Raw genomic sequence first — 18,903 nt, forward strand, 5'->3', positions numbered from 1 at the left:
CAGATAAACAGCGCCAAACAAACACATCAATAGAAAAGATTCAGAAGTGTCCCAAGGAAAAACAAATGCCAGCAAACAAAGATAATTATCTTACCTGTTATGATCAAGTGAGGATTGGTCGAAGGCTCCCCTCTTGTCCCTCTCCTTGTTTGACTGCAACAGGGTTTATTCCTTTTTAAACAGTAGATGTGCTTACCAATTCAGTGATGTGTTTAACCCTTTATGTGCTATGATCATAAAAGAACCAATTGGACAGGTTTTCTTAAGTTTAAACAAGAAAGAGGTTAGTTTATTGTACTTAAAATCAAATCCCGATCTAAATAAAAATAATAATCTATGCTGCAACTTTCACATACACACACACACACACACACATTAGAATCACACTCACACACAAATAGGTTACAGGGTGATGAAGAATAGTTTGGTTGGATTAGAGTCCAGAACAAATAAAAATAATTTCCAGACTGTAGGGTCTGGTAATTCAGTTGTCTTCAGGTTGAAGTCGTCATCTTGAAGTTCGTGGCTGGTAGAAATGGCTCAGGGTTTGCTTGGAGACAGTGATGTAGGTGGCTTTCTCCCTGGGGTCTCTGTCTGTAGTAATGATAGACTTGGACAGGATTTGAAGTTTGCAGTATACTTGGAGAGAGAGAGAGAGAAGACAGCCCGACTGGGGTTCTGTACTGATTAGCTCCTAAAGCTTGTCTACTGTGTGTAACAGAAACTCCCAGGTTTTCACACACAATGGGAAAACTGTCACATAATTCTTTCAGTGTATTCTTTTTGTTCATTTAATGAAATCCAAGTCTAAGAATCCCAATCTTAGGTCTTATTGTTTCAATGTCTACCCCCGGAGGTTCATCTCCACTAGTGTGAATGCTCCAAGATGGCTTTGAATGTCTTGTTAACAAGGGCGATACCAGATAATTCACTCAACTCTTCAAGTCTTTGTTCTGGATGAGAGCCATTTAGACATGTGTCTCCACTTCGATGCCTTGGAATGTGAGTTATTTCAATGCATATTGTGATGACCATTTTGGCTGCCAGCTTTTTAAAAGTTGAATATAGGATTCCAGTTGTCCTTTTTAAAAGTTTAATTTAGGTCTCCAACTGATGAATTAAAAATCATCATTCATCATTGCACGTTTTCATGACATACCTCATCAACTCTAATGCATATTTTGCATTTATTAATTTAACAACAAGTCTTCAGTGCCAGTATTGACTGCACTTCAAAAGTAGTTGCTTTGTGATGATACATTGGTGTAATAGACTCAATTAGGTAGAATTTAGATATAATTAATATATTATACCTTTTAGAATTAAAGATTGAAGAAATGGTCAGTTTTCAAAAATCACTGACATTCCCCTTTAAGAAGGTAGAGTTAAAAATGTCAAGGTCTTTCAAGGTCCCTGTTACAATAGGATGTAAACCAGAAACACCCTTTAAGTTGGAAAATCCATTTCAGCATTTCTGTTGCCAGGGAATTGGAGGATAAACACACATTGAAATATCCTGTGCGACATCAGTAAGAGGTTAATTATTTGCCAGTGTTGGTAAAAAAATAGACAGATTGATTCAAAAGAAGGGTTAAAAGCTACCATAAAATATAATTATAGATAATAAAATGGAATAGTACGTACAGAAACAGATGTCAAGTAAAGCCAATTATAAACATTTTGACCAGACAAATGCTCATAACTTCAAGAGCAGGGGATTTCCAGCAAAACATTAAGTGGAGATGTTAGTTAATAATATCACTGTATATGGATCTTAAAAACATGAAAAGCACACACAGAAAGGTAACACCTATATGCGAAAAGGTCAAATGATAGGTTGGAAACAGTATAAACATGAAGATATTTGAAACAAAAAACTGGAAGTATTGAATTCCTCATTAATGCTTCTCAACCTGTGGCTTACTCGGGGAATTTAAGGTAATAGTTTACTTTAAAGTTTGATGGATATTCTAAAATATTTTGCTGTAACAATGTCAAGGTTAAACTTTTGGATTCTATTTTAGAAATAAGATTATGTGTAACTTCTCAGTAATATTTCATATTGTGATATACTTAGCAACTTGAGCTCTATTGCATGTTCAATTATTTAATAAATATATAAAAGTTAATAAATCGTCTCGTAACATTCTGTATACAACTACAAGAATCCCCTCTCTGTGTATTTTTGAGCAGAGAGATGCGTATTGAAGAGAGTTTCCCAGACCCTTATAATATTTGGGATATTTATGACTTAGTCTTAATTATTTTTAAAATAGGCTATCCGAAAGATGGTAATATTCTCTGTTAGTTTTCTTTCTCTGAGGGAAAACTAGTCCAATTCTTTGAACCCAAATAAATGTCTATAAGAATTTGTCGGTTTGAACTTAATTAAAGAAGATTCTTGGGATGAACACCTGATTTGGTTTATAAAGGGTTAAAGTTATAAATCACTTCAGCTTGGCAGTGCAGAAATTCAGTATTGCTGAAAAAAGAGACATGCTGTCAAAGCTATTCACCTTGCACTCATCAGGACAGATGCAAGAATGCCAAATTTCAAAGGGAGCAACAATTTATGCTGGTGTTGATTGGTTGGCAAGTCGACTCTGATTGGTTGAGGTGTTGCCATGGAGAATGCACCAGGGAACTGTTGTCCCCACGCTTTTGTTTAATTCAAAAAAGGGGCAATGCATGGACATATTCCTTTTGCCTGCAGAGGACAGGTCCCTGCGTATGAATATATGTAGCTTCTAGCAAGCATGAGTGAGTTATATTGTGAGCCTGACTGATAATCTTAAATTGGTTGTTAGTGTAATTCTTAGCACACTTGGGAATATTCAGCAAGTGCTGTCCAGTCACAGAATCAAATCTAACGATCTGAATTTTGCAAGTACAGGCTAGTTGAGTATCTGTCTATTGCGAACAGCCAAAGGGACTTGCTGTTTGATACAATCTGCCAGTCGTTGGGACCTATGGCCTATGTACCTAGCATCATACCGGCACTGAAATTCATATACCACATTACTCCTTTGTATGGTAGGCAGAATGTCTTTCTGGCTTGACGGCAGTATCCTGTTAGTGGAAAATTCCACTCATGTTGCTACTGCACAGTAGCAGTGTGAAACAGCTAGCTTCACCTTTTGCTCAAATTTTTGAGATAACTTACCCATCCAAAGTAATCTGAGGTAGACTGGGCACTTTTCAGGTTCAAATGTGGTGGCGTTAGGCCCATTCATGAGTATGCATGATACACAGTAATCAATGATCTGATCAGTGTGGGCATTATCCCACAGGATAGCTTTGATGCGCTCTATTTCAGCATCAAGACTATTAAGAGATATAGGACAAAGACAAGTATATGGAGTTAGGTCCCAGATCAGCCATGATCTCATTGAATGGTGGCAGAACAGGTTTGAGGGTCTAAATAGCCGACTTCTGTTCCTATGTTCTTACCTCAGATATCATACGTGGCTTCATCTGGGCAAGGAAGGACTGGCCAGGAGCGGTCCTAACAGCAGCAAGGAGAAGAAAATTCAGGTCAATGAGGCCTCACAACACAAGTTTGCTCCTATTTCTTCAAAATAGCAGATGACAATCCAGCCCTTGGTCTCAATGCCCCTGACCTAAGGAGAGGAAGTATTGGCCAAATATCTATCAATCTCAGTTTTAAAATTAACAATTGATCTACCATCAATTGCCATTTGCAGAAGAGAGTTCCAATCTTCTACCATCATTTTCATGAAGAATGTTTCCTAACTTTATTCCTGAAAGGTCTGGCTATAATTCTTAGACTATGCCCCCTAGACCTAGACTCCCCAGCCAGCAGAAATAGTTTCTCCCAATCTACCTTATTTGTCCCTTTACTATATTGAAAACCAATTAAATCAACCCCTTAATCTAAATTCCAGGGAATACAACCCTAGTTTGCTTAATCTCTCCTCATAGTTTAACCCTTGGAGTTCAGGTGTCATTCTGTTAAATCTTTGCTGCAATCCCTCCAGGGCCAATATATCCTTCCTAAGGTGTGGTGCCCAGACTGCTTACAGTAGGCCAGGTGCTGTCTCGCCAGTGCTTTGCATAGCTGAAGCATGACTTTTACCCCCTTGAATTCTATTCCTCTAGATGTGAAGGTCAGCATTCCATTAGCCTTTTTGATTATTTTCTGTACCTGTTCATGACATTTTAATGATCTGTGTACCTGGACCCCCAAGTCTCTTTGGATCTCCACTTTTCACCATTTAGAAAGTACCCTGTTCTATCCTTTTCTAGGTCCAAAGTGGATGACCTCACATTTGCCTACATTGAAATCCATTTGCCACAGTTTTGCCCATGCACTTAATCTATTGATATCTCTTTGTTATTTTATGTTTCCATCAACATGCTTACAATACCACCTGATTTTGATGGCTAGTTCTTCACAGATGAAGATCAAGGGACGGTTCAGCTCTGTGGGTGCTGGCATGCTCGCTGGTGGCTAAACAGTCCAATCCAAGATCTGCAGGCTCTTGAGCATTTAGGGCACAGGAAGTGTTGACCTGGGGAAGCCCAGACAGAAGCAGCTTCCTTCCATTTTCAACATTTCTCACCTACAATTTTGCGTCTTAAGGACTCAAACCTGTGCGTAGCTTTCCTGATTTTTAGGTGCCAGTTGTTCCTGTCAGCAGCTTCCTGCTCCCACGTCCGTTGTTCAATGTCAGCTGAGGAGAGTTGTTTCTTCATCTGGTCCTTGAAACATTTTTGTGAAGCACGGCGATTCCGTTTCCCGAGGCACAGTTTTCCATACAGCACTACTTTTGGCATCGACATACTTACAATACCACCTATCTTTGTGTAATCAGCATAATCATTTCTATCCCATCAACTAAGACATGAATGAATAGAGTGGATAGTTGAGGTCCTAACACAAAACCTTGCAGGACACCATCTGGCAATTAGAGTACTTCCCCTTTATCCCTACTCTTCATCTCCTTCTGCTCAGCCAATTTCCTAACCTAGTCTCTAACGTGCCTTCAATTCCATGGGATAGTGGCAGAAAGGCCCCTAAGTAACCAAATAGAGGAAGGGGGCCTTGGAGTGTTTTCCTGGGCTGAATTTTACGAGTGCGGCACTGTTTGAAGATGGCGGTCCACCCGCATGGATCGCCCGTTGCTGTGCTGCTGCTATATTCAGCGCGGCAGCTCATTAGCATCACGGCGACGCGCCCTATTTAAATCGCCCCAGCCCTGTTTCCTGACAGCCGCCAAATAAATACTTACCTCATTATAGAAGACTGGGCATGCGGGCAATCTGACAACAAAGCAGAAAGTCACAAACCTGAAAGTTAACTCTGCTTCTCTCTCCACAGATGCTGCCAGACCTGCTGAGTTTCTCCAGCACCTTCTGCTTTGCTACCACACACTTACTCTGCTTTGTCCCAGTGTCCTGTGTAGTTGAGATCCTCTTCTTCCACTCAAGTGTAACATTCCTTCTTGTAGGCTTGCTGCACCTGGGTGTAAAATCTTAATTTTGTACATACCAGAACAAGAGACTGAATTGTATCAAAAAAAGCAAATACATTATCAGAAATAAAAGCATCATTTAATAATGTTACTATATTGAAAACCAATTAAATCAACCCCTTAATCTTCTAAATTCCAGGGAATTTTACTTTCCTGAATGTGAAAAGCTGCAGACTAATATGCATTTGGAGTCTGTAATCATTTTGTTGCTAACTGCTTTGTGAAAAGGTATGTAACTGAATTAAAAGTGCTTCTTAAAGAACCAGGAAAATATGCTTATATTCTAGCTACATTGCAAACCAGAATTTTGCCTCAATAATTACGATCAACTGCTGCAGAAGCAAAGTGTACACGAACATGTATATCTGTGTTGATCTGTCATTGATGAAAAACCAGCACAGATTTCCCCACTAGTCCTGCATTGGTTTTCAAACATGTGCAAAAAAAACCTTGCAGCCAGAAGTTAGAGCAGTTACACTGTAGAATAACCTTTGCGTATAAAGGACCAGACCAAAAACCGAAGATGGCAGAGGGGCACTCCAGGGTGGCCCACAGTTCAGCAATGCCTCCCTGCTCACTCTCCTCCAGGCTGTGCAGCCTGGATGGTAAAAAGAGGCCCACCCGCCACCTCCTCTGCCACCCCCAGCAATGGTTAAAAAAGGCCCTCCCGCCTGACCAAGGCAGTCTGGCTGGAGGTGGCAGAGGAAGTAAGTAGCTGTGGGACACCCTGGAGTCCAATGCCGGAAGAGGATGAACGATCATTCCTCCAGACATCCGGGGCCCTCCAGGCCTCGTGCGCACAGAGTCACCCACAGCCGAAGGACAATCTGATCAGCAGCCTTCTTCCAGTCAGGCTGCTAGCGCAGAGGTGGCACCGCGAAGGAGCACGCACAAGCATTTCCAAAACCACCGTGACACCAATGGATCTGCACGGGTGGCACAACACCATAAAAAGTTCAATCTCTAAATCTTCTTCACTAACGTGTGTTGCTTTTACTGTGTGAATGACGTGTGCCAGCATGTACCGAACGTGTCTCCTCCCATTACATCATTGGCCTTTCAGAACTGCCAATGTATGGAATAACATCATTGCCATGCCAGTATCACTCATGTGCATCTCCACAGATGCAGTAACATGGACAATGGCTCAGTATGCTGCTGCAAGTAATGGTGGATGCAAAGATGTTGCAGATGCGGACTGCTGCATAACAGGTGAACGAGGGTGCTGTGTGGCTTGTAGAGCCCAAGGTGGTAGCTATGGCATGGAGAACCATTGATCAATAAGGCGTTGCCATGCATCTCTTGCTCACTACTCACCCTACATGTGACACCTGGATGCTCTCTGTCCTCCCATGCACCTTTTCTGCTGTAAGTTCTCATCGTCCGAGGATGAGTCCTGCTCATGTCTGTCTTCTTCCTGCAAGGCTTCCCCCCTATTGCGTGTGTAGTTGTGCAGAGCACAGCAAACAGCGATACCAGCTACCCTTTCCGGCTCATAATGCAGGGCACCACCCGATCTATGCAGGCAGCGGAAGTGCATTTTCAGCATGCCAATCGCCTGCTCAATGGTGGCTCCTGTAGCTCTGTTGCTGACGTTATATCTCTCCTCTGCAGCAGTGGTGGGGGTGTCTCACTGGTGTCAGCAGCCATGTCTGCAAGAGGTAGCCCTTGTCTCCAAGAATCCACCTCTCCATTTGAGCCAGTTCAGTGAACAGCAACGGCAGCTGGGACTGGCACAAGATGAAAGCATCATGGCAGCTGCCTGGAAAGCGAGCACAGATTTGAATAAAGCAGTTACGGTGATCACATACTGACTGTACGTTGAGCAAGTGGAAGCTCTTACGGTTTACTTATGCAGCTGGTCACCCGGTGTAAGTCTTGATGGCCACATGGGTGCAGTCTATGACCCCTTGCACCTGAGGGAACCTCACAATGGAGCCAAAACTGATGGCCCTTTGGGCCTGGCTTCCAGGGTCCGTCGTGAAGTGAATATAGTCACCAGCTCTCCGGTACAGGGCATCGGTAACCTACCTGATGCAGTGGTGCACTGCTGACTGAGTGACCCCACAAAGGTGGGGTCCTGAAATGATGCAGAGGCGTAAAAGTTTACAGCTGCTGTCACTTTGAGGGCCACAGACATTGGATGTCACCCAAGCTCAGGGGTTACAGGTCATCGTTTAGCAGCGCAAGAGATGTGTCACCGCCTCTCTTAACATCCGCAGTTGCCTCTGACACCGGCACTCTGACATCTGCAGGTATGTCATGTGGGATCTGTAGATACACAGCGAGCTGTAGTGGCAAGCTCCGAGTTGCAACTAAACATGGTTCCTTTACTTTTTCGAAAGTTCCTAACAGGGCAGCCATTGATGTTGACTGGTACATCAGGTGCTTTCATGCATCAGCTATGTGGTGTGGCATGGCATTGCCCATCTTAGCTCCCATTAAGAGTGGCACAGCATGACCACATTAAGATTGTAACTGCTGCATTGATTGCCCCACCAGCCAGATAACCTTTACACGCCTACCGTTTCTGACATCCTCCCAATACACAGGGTGACTGGAGTACCATTGCTTCTTCACTCACACAAACAAACAATGGAGCAGAGCTGTCACCGTTTACGGAGAGAGGGCACGCAGTACCTCCCTTCATGCCTGCAGAGCTGTGCCCCTGGTAATCTCATCCCCCCTCCCACCTCCCTTTAGATATGCAGAGTTGAGACCCCAGTATATCCAGACTTACCTGCACTGTGAGCGAGATCTCCTATTTCGGCTGTCCTGGCGGCTTCTATCATTCGTGATCAGGACAGCATGTGACAGCCGTCCGTTCAGTGAAAAATGGGCAAGTGTGGAGTGACAGGCAGCGGGATACGTAATCAGGCAAGGTTAGTAGCACTTTACATATGGTAATTGGGGTGCCGCTGCCGAGTGGCAGGGGGGCCGCTCCGAGGTCTCGCCGCCACTGGTAAAATGGGGGAGGGGAGCCTTCCCGGCGTGGGGAAGCGTGGCGGGCATCTCCTGGAAGTATTTTCCAGGTCCTCCCGCCATGACACCAGGGGGTCAGTAAAATTCAGCCCCTGTCTCTCATTTTCATCCCCCATCCCCACCAGGTCTTACCTATTGGAGGCCTCGGACTTGGCCAAGATCTCCAATAGGAACGATATTTTGAAGTCTTCAGAACTTATTTGCTCCTTTAATTATGGCTCCTGCATCTTCCGATACTGCAGCTGCAGTTTTACTACAGTACCATTAACATATGGTAATTGGCAGACTGCTGTATGCTGGAGTGAGTCCGCCAAAGATGCTTAATGACTCCAACCAAGAAAATTGAGCCAGTATTGGGGTGATGCGCATATGTTCCCCCTGACCATGTAGGGGTAGAATGAGGGAAATCTGATCCTATCTGTAGCTGCTGTCTGACAGTGGAACATTTTTAATAGAGCAGTTTGTCTATCACTGAAATCTGCTTGTGTGATCCCACAGACACTGATCATTACTACATTCCTCTCGTTCCATAACCTCCAAATACCTCCCTGAAGTATAAAATTACCCTTCGGTGAAAGAACAAGTTTGGAATATACAATGGATGTAAAGTTGAAAATACATGACTCAAACAGCAGATGGCCCTCTTCACCACTTATTACCACCAAATGCTGACCTCTATTGTTAGTTAAAAAAAATTCACTTGTGACTTTTTGACCTTTCTTTAATCACTGATGACAACATCTTAATGCAAACAGGCTGATGTTATTGCTGGGGAACTGGTAATGTTCATCATTGAGGTACAACATTGGAAATAAAGGTATTAATTAACAATCAAAGAATATTTTTTAAAAAGCAACATGGTAAATACAAACAGATTGCCTGCGTGGGTGTCTATCAGTAAAGGTGGGACCAGGTTCAGCTGTGATACCTTCCATGGTCAAATAGCCTGCAGGCACTCATTGTTTTCAGTGACAGATACCTAATGGCTCAGGGTGGGACATATGCCTGCCAACTCAATCCTGACCCTGATTCAAAGGTCACCAAGCTTCTTGGACTGCTTCTTGCAGGTGCCAGCTTGTTACCTCTGGAACTACACCCTTGTAACAATCTGTACTTTCAAGAGAAAACAGAGGATTTGGGGACCAAAAAAACATACATTGCCATTTAGAAGAAAGGGTAATTCATTTAGGTGCTTGTGTTTTGTAGTTTAATTGATGATTTCCACTACATTTTGAATTGTGTCTCTAATGCAGGTGAACAAATCTCAAAATACACACTCTCCTTCCAGAGGTTTTCATTTTCCCCACCCACTAGCATCCAGCCTCTTGCAGGTGTAGGTTAGACAGACATTAGAGTATCAAGCGTTGTGTTGCTTAATCCAGTCTCTCTGGTCTTGTATTTCCTTTCTCAGGTTACACAAAAGACTGAGGGTGAACACATGTTGACAGCTCCGAACCTGTAAAAACAAATATCATTCTGAGTTGAGCTCAAGCAATCAAAAGAAATAAAAATGTCACATGATAAGAAAGAATTTACATTTATATAGTGCCTTTCATAATTTCAGGACATTCCAACACGCTTTACAGCCAATGAGATACTTTTGCAGTCTCCGTTGCAGGGAGACACAGAAACCAATTTGCACACAGCAAGGGCCCACAAACAGAATTGAGATAAATGATGACTCAACTGTTTTAGTGATGTTGGTTCGGGAACTTTAGCATTAATACTGGGAGAACTACCTTGTCCTTTTTTGAATAGTACCATGGGTAGGGTAGATGGGGCCTCGGTTTAATGTCTCTTTCAAAAGACAGCACTTGCAACATTGCAGCACTCCCTCAGTACTGCTGTGCAGTGTCAGCTGAGATTGTATTTTCAAGTCTCTGGAGTGGGACTTAAATCCACATCCGTTTGAGTCAGAGCTGTGAGTGCTACCACTGAGCCATGCCTAAAACCACCGGAGCTAGAAACATTGGCCCAGGATCCTGGAATAACTACTTGCTCTTCTTCTTGGACACTAGGAAAATCAAGGTATATGGGGGTAGTGCAAGAAAGTGGAGTTGAGGCAGAAGATTTTACTAATGGTGGAGCTGTCTCTAGGAGCCAAGTGGCCTACTCCTGCTCCTATTTCTTAAGTTCTTACGTTCTTTCTATAGTGCCTTAGGAAGCGAACAGGCAGAGGGGTCTTCAGTTTGACATGATATCTGAAGAGTGGAACCTCTGACAATGATGGCAGTCGTTTCCAACCCCTCATCAAGACTACCTACTTCCAACTCCACCGCTGTCTCAGCCCATCTGATGCTGAAACCCTCATCCATGCTTTCTTTACCTCCAGACTTGGTTCATTCTACCTGGCCTCTCATCCTCCACCCTCTTTAAACCTGGCTTCATCCAAAATTCTATTGCCCATATCCTAACTAAAGTCCCGTTCACCTATCACCCTGTACTCATTGACCTGTCATGTCTCCTTATATGGCTTGGTGTCAAGTTTTGTCTGATAACACTCCTCTGAAGTACCTTGGGACATTTCACTACATTAAAGATGTTATATATAACCAAGTTGTTGTAGCTTAAAACCTACTTGCATTCAGGGCGACGTTGCGGCAGCTTCACATGGCCCATCTGCACTTGGATTGTTCAGGGTCCATCAGTTGTTTTTCTGGATTTACATAATCTATTTAGAAACTGTGCACAGTTAGGTTGTCACTTGTTCTCAATTTGGTCCTTTTATGTCTTCACAAGTGATGTCCCTATAGTTATGACCGGGTGAGAAAGGTGTCTAGGGGTCCCTCTCAGCCTTCACCTGGTCTTACCTTAACAAGGTTTTATTTTAAACACACTGTGTTTTTAGCTCCCCTTTGGTGGATCCTTGTTCACAGCTTTCCAATTATAAGGGAAAGACACCAGCACAAACGGACTTTCTTAGGGTTAAAGAAGAAAAGTTGAAATTTACGAAACTTAAACTTAAACTCTAATTCAGTTGATGCCTACGGATACACGACGCGCCCACGCTAGCATGCATACGCGATATACACATGCAAATAGAGACAGAAAAGAGCAGAAGAAATAAAGTGTAAAAAATTGAGGCAATATCTGAAGAGTTTTTTGTTACGGGTCTTCAAGCTCACTGTAGAGTCCTTGATTGTAGGTAGATCTTGCTTTTCGTTGGGGCCCAGTATTCTTCTTAAACATTGTTCGCTGTAGGAGACTTTGCTCTCTTGGGGTTCATGTGTCTTCAATGGATTCAGAGGCTTGTGTGAAAGAGATGGGAGCAGACAGGAGAGAGATCTTCTCAGTCCAGGAGCAAACAGTCTTTCTGAGTTCAAACTGTTTGTACAATTCAGAAAAACCCAGGTTGCCCAGCAGGAAACTGAACTGGAGTAGCCATATAAATACTGTGGCTACAAAAACAAGTCAGAGGCTAGGAATCCTGCGGTGAGTAACTCACCTCTTGACTCTTCAAAGCCTGCTCACCATCTACAAAGCACAAGTCAGGAGTGTGATGGAATACTCTCCACTTGCCTGGAGGGGCGCAGCTCCAACAACACTCAAGAAACTCGACACCATCCAGGACAAAGCAGCCCATTTGATTGGCACCCCATCCAAAAACATTTACTCCCTCCACCACCGACGCACAGTAGCAGCAATGTGTCCCATCTACAAGATGCACTACAGCAACGCACCAAGTCTCCTTAGACAGCACCTTCCAAACCCAAGATCTCTATCAACTAGAGGACAAGGGCAGCAAATGCATGGGAACACCACCATCTGCAAGTTCTCCTCCAAGTCACACACCATCCTGACTTGGAACTATATCGCCGTTCCTTCACCGTCGCTGGGTCAAAATCCTAGAACTCCCTTCCTAACAGCAATGTGGGTGTACCTACCACACATGGTCTGCAGCACTTCAAGAAGGGAGCTCACCACCACCTTCTCAAGGGCAATTAGGGATGGGCAATAAATGCTGGCCTGGCCAGCGACGCCCACATCCCATGAATGAATTAAAAGAAAGGTTAGTCATGTGACTAATTGGCCTGACCACATCTTGAATTGTATCACCCTAGCAGTCTCTGGAATGCTCCTCTTACACACAAGACCTGGTGATCAAGGTCCATTGTGGGTTGAATGTGTCAGGGAATTGTCCTTTGTCGTTCCAATCACCATCTGTTAATATGCAGATGTCCTTTCCAGCCATGGCTGATCTATTTAACAAGTCCTTTCTTCACTCCAGTAACAGTTTAAAATCCATGTTCATGGCAAAATTAATGTGCCTCATTCTTGGCAGGTAGGGGCCTAGCATAACAATATTGTTTAAGATTCTTTGAAATATGAGGTGAAGTTTCTTACACAGAAAACTGTGACTGATTTGACCTTCTGGCTGGGTGTCCTTAGGACTAATTCAGGTCCCTTCCTGTTTCATTTGGGTCAAGAAATCATTGGCTTGCGGTTTTATCCAGCAGCACACTAGTCAGAACTAGAGCATTGTTTCCACAAGTTACCAAAACTTTTAAGTTATTATATCTCACACAGAACTAGTAGACAGTTTATTATAGTGCAAAAACTCAAGGTTCACCTGAAAGGACTGAGCAGCAATAACCAAATTGATAGTTGAGTCTATCATACTAACTTACAGCAGTGACTACACTTCAGAAATATTTCATTGGCTCTAAAGCACTTTGGGATGTCCTGAGGTTATGAAAGACTCTTTATAAATGCAAATCTTCCTTTTCTCTGCAAGGATGAAGTCACAAGAACAGTGTGAGAAAAGTAGAGACTGGAGAAACTGGGATTATTCTCCTTAGGACAGAGAAGATTAAGCAGAGATCTAATGATGCTCAGAATTATGAAAGGGGTAAGAGGGAGAGACATTGTTTCCATTAGTGGGACTAGAGGACACAGATGTAAGACAATTGGCAAAGGAACCAGAGGAAAGATGAATTTTTTTTAATGCAGCGAGTTGTTGTGATCTGGAATGCACTGCCTGAGAGGGTGGTGGAAGCAGATGCAATAATAACTTTCAAAAGAAAATTGGATAAATACTTGGGAAGGAAACATTTGCAGGTCGATAGAGAAAGAGCAAGTGGGTCAGAACTAATTGAAAAGCAAGAACCAGCATGGGTACAAAGGACCAAATGGTTTCCTGTGTTGTAAGATTCTATAACAGACCATTTCACCTGTTCCACAACTGTTTCCTGAGCATCTTTCAACCAGTCTCCATTTGGCAGCCTGCACCATGTGGAGCTAGCCCCACACATTTTACTAAACATTTCTGTACAGATGGAACTGCAGCTCGTGACTAAGGACTGATAAGTCCTGACAGCTGGTGTCTCAGCTCCATTGCAGGGGCCCCACTTTCTAAATCCATGGTATGTTAGCATAGTAGGTGGGGCTGCAGATTATCATTCCTACTAGGGCCTTCTTCATTCTTTGAATGATATGCATGTTTCACAGTCTGCCCCTGGAATTCTCAGCCTGCCAGGCCTCCCATCCCTGTTATTTAACATTCAACTTCTAAAAAGGTGGATTTTACTCCTTGTTTTAGGGAGCGGTGGGGATTGTGAATTTCTGTGATCCTGTCTTGTTGGCAGCTATGGTAGTGGGGAGGGTGGAGGTCACTCATTCGACAGCAGAAACTGCACCTGCTATTGTGCAAGGTGTCCAAACAAGACTTTTTCACTTTTGGATGTTAGTTGCTGTTGACAGTACCATCCATCTATCCAGGGCTGCATTGGTCCCAGTGGGTTACTGTTAAACAGTTTGTTTCAGTTTTGTGCTGGGTCAGCATTAGCAGGTCACAATGGTGCAGATTTGGGGATTTTGAATGACTGGGGACGCTGTCTAATGGCAAGGTCATGACAGCATTTTAATTTGTGTGCTCAAGCACACCATTTACCTATAACCTGCCCACAAAGGCTTTACTCTCACGTTGTGTTGGAGACACACAACTTTCGAAGAATGAGAAGGAACTGTGAGGAAGAAAGACAAGTTTGGCAAGTTTCGGGAAGCTTGGATAACACGGGATATTGTGAGCCTAGTCAAAAAGAAAAAGGAAGCATTTGTAAGGGCTGGAAGGCTAGGAACAGATGAAGCACTTGAGGAATATAAAGACCGTAGGAAGGAACTTAAGCAAGGAGTTAGGAGGGCTAAAAGGGGTCATGAAAAGTCATTGGCAACCAGGATTAAGGAAAATCCCAAGGCTTTTTATACATATATAAAGAGCAAGAGGGTAACCAGGGAAAGGGTTGGCCCACTCAAGGACAGAGATGGGAATCTATGCGTGGAGCCAGAGGAAATAGGCGAGGTGCTAAATGAGTACTTTGCATCAGTATTCACCAAGGAGAAGGACTTGGTGGATGATGAGCCGAGGGAAGGGAGTGCAGATAGTCTCAGTCATCTCATTATCAAAAAGGAGGAGGTATTGGGTGTCTTGCAAAACATTAAGGTAGATAAGTCCCCAGGGCCTGATGGGATCTACCCTAGAATACTGAGGGAGGCAAGGGAAGAAATTGCTGGGGCCTTGACAGAAATCTTTGCATCCTCATTGGCTGCAGGTGAGGTCCCAGAGGACTGCAGAATAGCCAATGTTGTTCCTTTGTTTAAGAAGGGTGGCAAGGATAATCCAGGAAATTATAGGCCCGTGAGCCTTACGTCAGTGGTAGGTAAACTATTAGAGGGGATTCTTCGGGACAGGATTTACTCCCATTTGGAAACAAACGAACTTATTAGCGAGAGACAGCATGGTTTTGTGAAGGGGAGGTCGTGTCTTACTAATTTGATTGAGTTTTTTGAGGAAGTGACGAAGATGATTGATGAGGGAAGGGCGGTGGATGTTGTCTATATGGACTTTAGTAAAGCCTTTGACAATGTCCCGCATGGCAGACTGGTGCAAAAGGTGAAGTCACACGGGATCAGAGGTGAGCTGGCAAGATGGATACAGAACTGGCTCGGTCACAGAAGACAGAGGGTAACAGTGGATGGGTGTTTTTCTGAATGGAGGGATGTGACTAGTGGTGTTCCGCAGGGATCAGTGCTGGGACCTTTGCTGTTTGTAGTATATATAAATGATTTGGAGGAAATGTAGCTGGTCTGATTAGTAAGTTTGCGGACGACACAAAGGTTGGTGGAGTTGCGGATAATGATGAGGATTGTCAGAGGATACAGCAGGATATAGATCGGTTGGAGACTTGGGCGGAGAAATGGCAGATGGAGTTTAATCCGGACAAATGTGAGGTAATGCATTATGGAAAGTCTAATGCAGGTGGGAGGTATACAGTAAATGGCAGAACCCTTAGGAGTATTGACAGGCAAGGAGATCTGGGCGTACAGGTCCACAGGTCACTGAAAGTGGCAACGCAGGTGGATAAGGTAGTCAAGAAGGCATTCGGCATGCTTGCCTTCATCGGTCGGGGCATAGAGTATAAATATTGGCAAGTCATGTTGCAGCTGTACAGAACCTTAGTTAGGCCACACTTAGAATATTGCGTGCAATTCTGGTCGCCACACTACCAGAAGGACGTGGAGGCTTTGGAGAGGGTACAGAGGAGGTTTACCAGGATGTTGCCTGGTCTGGAGGGCATTAGCTATGAGGAGAGGTTGGAAAAACTCGGATTGTTTTCACTGGAACGACGGAGGTGGAGGGGCGACATGATAGAGGTTTACAAAGTTATGAGCGGCATGGACAGAGTGGATAGTCAGAAGCTTTTTCCCAGGGTGGAAGAGTAAGTTACTAGGGGACATAGGTTTAAGGTGCGAGGGGCAAAGTTTAGAGGGGATGTGCGAGGCAAGTTTTTTACACAGAGGGTGGTGAGTGCCTGGAACTTGCTGCCAGGGGAGGTGGTGGAAGCAGATACAATAGCGATGTTTAAGAGACATCTTGACAAATATATGAATAGGAAGGGAATAGAGGGATATGGGCCCCGGAAGTGCAGAAGGTTTTAGTTTCGGCAGGCATCAAGATCGGCGCAGGCTTGGAGGGCCGAATGGCCTGTTCCTGTGCTGTACTGTTCTTTGTTCTTTGTTCTTTGAACTGTCAGAATAGGAAAACTCCCTATTATGCACGTTCCAATTATCCATCGCCCCCAAAGGAACAGGTCATTATCACCAATGCCCTCTTAGCCTATCTGCCACTCCCTAGCTATGTAACTAACCTCTTCCAGCCCAACAATCTTCCAAGGTCTCTGTCTTCCTCCAACTTATGTTTCTTATCCACCCCCTCACCCTCCCCTTCTTTCCCCTCACTATTGACCGCTGTGCTTTCAGCCATCTAAGCCCTAAGCTCTGGGAGTCCCTCCTGAAACCTCTCTGCCTCTTCACCTCTTTCTTCTCCTTTAAGATGTTCCTTAAAACCCATCTCTCTAACTAAGCTTTTGGTCATCTGTCCTAATATCGTCTTCTTTGCTGTCAATTTTTAGCTGATGCCTTGGGACATTTTATTCTGTTAAAGTCACCCTCATTCATGTCTTTTTTACTTCTAGACTTGATTATTCCATTGCACAACTGGCTGGCCTCCTACAGTCTACCCTCCATAAACTTGACGTCATCCAAAACTTTGCTGCAAATGTCTTTACTCAAACCGACCTTTTTACCTGTCACCCCTGGGCTCGCTGGCCTACATTGGCTATTGGTCAGGCCACGCTTCAATTTTAAAGTTCTCATCCTTGTTTTCAAATCTCTCCATGGCCTCGCCCCTCCCTATCTCTGTAATCTCTTTCAGCCACACAACCCTGCGCTCATTTAATTTAGGCCTCTTGTGAATCCCTAACTTTAATTGCTCTATCATCTGTGACCATGCCATCAGCTGCCTCGGCACTAAACTCCAAAATTCACCTCGTAATCTCTCCTCCTCTCTACCTCTCCTTCCTTCTTTAAGACATTCCTTAAAACCTACCTCTGTCCAAACTCTTGGCCATCTCCCCTTATACAGTGGCGCAGTGGTTAGCACTGCAATCTCACAGCTCCAGGGACCCGGGTTCAATTCTGGGTACTGCCTGTGTGGAGTTTGCAAGTTCCCCCTGTGACCGCGTGGGTTTCCGCCGGGTGCTCCAGTTTCCTCCCACTGCCAAAGACTTGCAGGTGATAGGTAAATTGGCCATTGTAAATTGCCCCTAGTATAGGTAGGTGGTAGGGAATATGGGATTACTGTAGGGTTAGTATAAATGGGTGGTTCTTGGTCGGTACAGACTCGGTGGGCCGAAGGGCCTGTTTTAGTGCTGTATCTCTAAATAAAATAAAATAAAAAATTCTCCTTGTGTGACTGGGTTCTCATTTTGCTTTATAATGCTCCTGTGAAGAATCGTGGAACACTTAATTATGTTAAAGGTGTTATATAAATACAAGTTGTTGTTGTTAAAGTTGCTATACAGTCGCAAACTATTTTTGTATCTAACCTAAAGTACTAACAAATGAGAATTACATTTAGTTTATGCTACCTGGGTTGCACAGACAAATGGGCAAAATCAGCCAAGGTTCCTGCTCCTAATCAGCCAATGACTCCTGCAGGTAAAGGGCACTTGTGGTCTGGATCATGCTCAACTACATACCCCCGAAGTCAAAAGCTGACTGCCTGGGCTTCCGCATGCATGACCCAGGTGCTTGAACCACTGAAAAGCTGCCAGAACTGTACCCCAGCAAGTGGAATAGGACCTGCAGGAGAGGAGGAGAGAGACAAAATCAGGAAAGTAAAGAAAGATGCAGATGAAAATACTGGGCAAATAGGCAAGAATGCAGGTTCAGAAAAGTTTTTGTGGAATGTACAGTTGGAACTGCTTGAAGACCTGGCTTTGGGTGAAATCCACACAGCTTTTTAAATGGGTAAGTACATGGTTCGTATTTATTGAACAGCCAGAAATAGCCGGCTAGCTTAATATGGTTTTAGTGGTGCCTTTGTGACCCCTAGGGTGACAACAAATAGTTAGCGCCATTGGCCTGATATGGGCAGCTGTCCAGGATAAGAATGGGCGATGTAAGTGGTAAGGACTGTATTTTCAATAGTTAACTTCAACTTCAGAGAAAGCATGATGAGTTGTACATCATTCTGCCGAGCATGGGCCTCCTCCACAGGCAATCTCGTGCGATTCTCTGAAATAATGCACTCTATTGATTCTTTTTCTGAGCTCATGTGAACAAGATCGGCTGATCTCAATTTATATCTTTAGACATCGAAGCTCCAGGGTTTCTCCTCCACTGGCAGAAATGCAGTGGAACAGGATTCCCAGCAACCTGCAGCCACAGAATGGGACCCCATCCCAAATTGCAGGGGTCATTTCCACATGGGTAACCCTCCCCAACTGAAGAAAGAGCTTGCATTCATATAGCACCTTTCACAACCTCAGGACGTCTCAAAATGGTTTGCGGCTAATGTCATGCTTTTGAAAAGTGTAGTCACTCTTGTAATGTAGGATTCGGAGCAGCCAATTTGTGCACAGCAAGC

Source organism: Heterodontus francisci, chromosome 12, assembly GCF_036365525.1.
Source record: "Heterodontus francisci isolate sHetFra1 chromosome 12, sHetFra1.hap1, whole genome shotgun sequence".
Lineage (NCBI taxonomy): Eukaryota > Metazoa > Chordata > Chondrichthyes > Heterodontiformes > Heterodontidae > Heterodontus > Heterodontus francisci.